Here is a 5,499-nt window from a genome sequence, read left to right as displayed (position 1 = left end):
TGATTGTTACCCTCAGTGAAATACGTAAATGCTTCTAAATAAAACTCGCGATTTATTTATGTTTTTTGTTAAGCCGTAGAACATGTAGAGGCAGCCTTAGCTGGAGGCCAGAACAAGGATTTTCATGGGAAAGAAGAGATCCGTCAGCGTAATTGAGGTAATTGAGATGTATCGACTGAGCCAGACATCATGTATGGAAACGGTCCAGATATATCATACTTACAAATATTTACCACTGAAGATGACTGGGATTAGCTAAAACATACACTAGAATACTTGTGTGAGGTCTGTAAAAGAGTACAGTAAAATCCCGTTATAGCGGTCCGCTGGTCCCGGCCGTGTGCCTTTAAGAACATGCAGAAAAAGCATCGGATATAGCGGACTCGCATATAACGGAATTTGGCTTATAACAGACACAATTTGTAGTTTTGTTCACTATAGCGGACAAGGCGTGTGGCGTGCCGGTGATATCCAGCGCAGATACATAGTCGGGATTATTAATAGTCACACATCTGGTCAGGTAAAGTTGGATTACTACATGTACAATATAATAATCTAGACGTCCGGTCTATAACTGGATTTTACTGTATTTAAATATCTGTTGTGTCTCTTCCATTTCCCAGACAACTCATGTTCTCAGCATGTTGTGCAAAACCAGTTTATCTACGGGCGTGACTGTTCCCTGTAAGGTATGTGAGGATACCCAGGGGTAGGAGACCAAGTTCTGCTCGACATTCTGATTCCACAAGCTTAGGTGGGCACTATCCCCCTACCATCGCAAAGGTCAATTGATCACCAATCAACAATGAATCCATTTCCAGTGACTGCTTATCCAGATAAGGTCAGTGATCCAAAGCCTGTCCCAGGAAGCAGGGGGGTTAACAGAAATTTGGGCTTTCCTGGAACATATCTTGGGCCTCAGTGGACTTTGCTTGGGCCACTGACATTAGATTTTCGTCAGATGTCTGCCAGGGTGCCCGTAGCCTTCTCAGGCCATGCTTTTGAACAGGAAATGTGCAAGAATTCGGTGACGTTCACATGACATGCATATGCAAAGAGTCATTAACCCCCGAAGCCTTTCTGCCACGATCAGATTTTCCAGGTTCAGAGACTGTGGTGTGATTCAGACGCTGGAGGTAGGGCTACCATGTGGGGGAGGGGGGGGGGGTTGTCTCTCTTCCACTGGGATTATGGGGTCTCTGAGTGCACCTCGATCTCACCCACCGCGATGGCGCAGCCTGACACCGGCTCTGCTCTTCAGGCGGTCGCCATGGAGACACAGAGACAAACTCCCATTGAGCGGTGGGAGGCCAGAGGGGCCGATGAAGCGTCGGCGTGGCGACCACACTCTGGGATGAAGCCAGAGCAGGGTGGAGGTTTGGGGGGGGGGAGCCGAGTGCAGATGGGCTGGAAGCTATACGAGAGAGTGATGCCATACATCGGATTAGCGAAACACCTGCTTAACGAGAGAGTGATGACAGGCACAGCTGTCCAACAAAAGGGTGACATCCCTGAGCAGATGGCCAACCAGTAGGGGGCGCAACATGGGGGCAGAATATGAAAGATCTGCCTCAGGTACAGGGGCAGGGTTTCTGAGGTTCCAACACACACGCACAAAAAAAATAGAGAACCACAGATAGTCTGGGAATCCGACGGCCGCAAGGTACAAGGGACAAAGCAGGGAGCCAATCATTGGCCGCAGGGTACACGGGACAAAGCAGGGAGCCAATCACTGGCCGCAGGGTACACGGGACAAAGCAGGGAGCCAATCATTGGCCGCAGGGTACACGGACAAAGCAGGGAGCCAATCACTGGCCGCAAGGTACACGGACAAAGCAGGGAGCCAATCACTGGCCGCAGGGTACACCGGGACAAAGCAGGAGCCAATCACTGGCCGCAGGTACACGGGACAAAGCAGGAGCCAATCACTGGGAGCAAAGTACACGTGACAAAGCAGGGAGCCAATCACTGGCCGCAGGGTACACGGGACAAAGCAGGGAGCCAATCACTGGCCGCAGGGTAACACGGGACAAAGCAGGGAGCCAATCACTGGCCGCAGGGTACACGGGACAAAGCAGGAGCCAATCACTGGCCGCAGGGTACACGGGACAAATCAGGGAGCCAATCACTGGCCGCAGGGTACACGGGACAAATCAGGGAGCCAATCACTGGCCGCAGGGTACACGGGACAAAGCAGCGGAGCCAATCACTGGCCGCAGGGTAGACGGGACAAAGCAGGGAGCCAATCACTGTCCGCAGGGTACACGGGACAAAGCCGGGAGCCAATCATTGGCCGCAGGGTGCAGGGTACACGGGACAAAGTAGGGAGCCAATCATTGGCTGCAAGGTACACGGGACAAAGCAGGGAGCCAATCACTGGCCGCAGGTACACGGGACAAAGTAGGGAGCCAATCATTGGCTGCAAGGTACACTGGACAAAGCAGGGAGCCAATCACTGGCCGCAGGGTACACGGGATCATGGCGCATTCATGAATCATGAATGAAAGGCTGCAAGACAGGAACAGGAGGGCGGGAAAAAATAAAAAAAAGCGAGATCCTTCAAGAGGAATTCCGGTCTCCCCTCCAATAAAGAAAGAACAAAACCTGGAGTCTTAGGTGACAGAGCTGTGCTGTTACTCCATTACTCAACTAACCACAAGTGCGGAGCAAGAGAAACACGCAAGTTCACAGCCTTGATGCTCATACAGGAACCGTTCAGTCTGTGAATCGCTTCCCCTTTGGCAGGGGTGGTGACAGGAAGCCGGCTTCTCGCGCCTGACGCGGAAAAGCCTCCCCCGCTAATCCAAACACAAAGGCGGCTCGGGGACTGGGGCAACTTTGACGGCTCGGTCTGCATGAAAGGGAAGCGGCTTTTCATTAAGGAGCCCTTTATCCGCGGCCTGGCCTTCTCCCGTCTGCAGATAGCATTAGCTCTTCAGAGGACTCGTAAAACACTGAAGCATCTCCCCCGCGTTCCTGGAACGCCACATGCCTGTCTCTACCCACGCCGCCTTCCCTTTGTTTTCCCCTTCTATTGTTCAGTGTCGGTCGAGTCAACTGGCGACGGGTGTTTCTTCTGTGTTCAAAGATTCAAAGATTTTTTTTTACAGCCGGGCACATTGAGGAGCAGGGGAAACTGACCAAGGGGGGGAAAATTAAATGGGATTGACGTCAGTTGTGGGAACGTTAACTTTTGCAGGATTTCCATTTCTTCCCTTTAGCTTAGTTCAGTCCTACTCTCCCCCCTGCACTACCTCCCATCCTTCCCATCCTTTTTCACAGCTAAACAAAAAGGCTTTCTATCCTTTCTCCTTCTAACCCCCCCTCCCCACCCCCCGAGTGACATGTACAATGTTGTGGCAGAGTATGGATACCATAAATAAAACATGCAGGGTGATTGTGTTCTGTTTCTCCTTTGCTGTAATGTAAGTCCTCACACATGCAGGTTCCTCAATTCAGTCAAAAAAATTACAACGGGGGGGAGGGGGGGGGGCAGGAGAGGGTAAAGGACTGAGGGGCCTCTGTACTTATTTTCCTTAAAAGCTCCCTCACACTCACAGGCACATGGAGGCATCGTTTCTCCCTTCAGGCTGAGAGGGGGAGGCAGGGAGTGAGGGAATCGCTTAGGAAAAAGAATTACGACGAAACGGGGAAATCGAGAGTTATCACCATGTACACGTGCTGTCCAGCAAATTATACTCATGGCAAATTTTAAAACGTCAAAATTGCATGTCGAGATACCATGTTTGTTCTGCATCTATAAACAAATGGCTGAGTAGCGTTATTGTAAATATAGTTCCTTACCGTTCCCCTTAAGATCGTTTCGCTCCGTCCTGCCGCAGCCCTCCGTCGGAACCCAAAAGTAGCGCGCTGCCGTGACGACGGCGGGGCTTCAGCTCTGGGAACTGGTCAAGGGTCAGGCGCCATGAATGGAGCCGTTTCTGTGGCGTGAGAGGATGCTGCTGCTTTTTTCTTCGTGCTTGAAGTCATGTGCAAACTGTGTGAGCTTTTAAACTGGAGGCAGTTAAAAATTGTCAGCACTGCCAAATTATATACGCAATATATGTTATATATATTTACAAATTTGCCAAATAGATGGTAAACTAAATATAAAGCACGGTAACCAAAACATGAAACTGAATTCAGTCCGCTATGATGGAAAAAAAACAGTATCGAAAAATGTACATGTGCATATTTTCTGTTCTTAGCTGGGTCTGTTTTCTACATAACTGAGATGACCCACAAATAAACCTTATAGCCGTTTGTTGCTTTTCACTGCCGCCTAGTGGCGAAGAGGAATCATCTATTTAATTTATTTATTTATCCCCCTCCCCCCCCCCCCCCCAAAAAAAAAAAAAAAATCTCCAATCTTTCGGGAATCTTAGGGAAGGAATGTAAACAATCGGCACGCATTGTGACGAATACAAAGCCGCCGCTGTTAGAGGGAGCGGCGGTGCGGAGGCGCAGTGAAAGCAGCGTGGGGACGTGAAATCATTCCCCGTGTGGCAAGATGGAGGCGCGCCATGAAATGCGGAAAATCGGGTGGCGGCCTGAGGAGTGGCGGGAAAACCACTACAGGACCAGAAACTTGTGGGGCAACTTCAGCCATGAAACCTTAGACATGGATTTAATCCAGTGAAGGAGGGGTCCGGGGGTGGACGCACGCCCCCTCCGCAAGAGAGGGGAATTTCACAGCAAGCCTGCAGTGTATTTTATATTTTTATAGACCTATATTTATGTAAAATACATTACTTATAGAATAGTCTCTCTGCAGTATTTATTCTAGCAACTGGCGTTACTCGCAAAAGCACAATGGTAATCAGTAGAAAAAATACACTATTTCTCCAAATACGTAAAAGCCCCGTGATGCGATTCTAATATTATATATTATAGTACGGGAGTATAAAACCCGCATTTCTCATTCCCCTCCTGCCCAACATAGCAGTCGAATTCATGTTCATGCATGACCACTTGTGGATTTTTAGTAACAATCAACAGAAAGCCGAAGGTCTAATGAAAAAATACATTTTTTCGGGTCGGCGAGTTTTCGGCATAACATGGTAGGTGGGGGTAGATCTACCTCTACAGTTTTAAGAGAAATTTGTTTTGTTTTCTTATTTCTTATTTTATTGTTTTAGTTTCTCTAGGATACCCCTGTATACAAACCTTCGTATATGTTTAACAGGTCATACTTAAACCAAGTAAAACTTTGAATCTTTTTGCAGCCTATTTACGAGCTCAGTTTTTTTCCCAGTAAAATTCGCAGGACAAGATTTAACTAAAGCCCACACGGAGAAGAAAGTATGTTGACAGAGTTTTAGAAACGCAGATATTTGGAAGGGAAAATACCCCGATTTATATACATGGCGTGCGCATTTTCTCCAGCAGGTGGTGCAGTGAACTGAGAAACTACAGTTTAAAATGTGTTTCCGTACCGCAGATGTCCCGGTGTAGTACAGTATATTAGTTCTTTACAACTTGCTCGATTTGTCCATTTCG

The sequence above is a fragment of the Brienomyrus brachyistius genome, chromosome 10 (assembly GCF_023856365.1).
Source record: "Brienomyrus brachyistius isolate T26 chromosome 10, BBRACH_0.4, whole genome shotgun sequence".
Taxonomy (NCBI): domain Eukaryota; kingdom Metazoa; phylum Chordata; class Actinopteri; order Osteoglossiformes; family Mormyridae; genus Brienomyrus; species Brienomyrus brachyistius.
The sequence above is the reverse complement of the archived record's forward strand: the minus strand, read 5'-3'. Positions refer to the sequence as shown.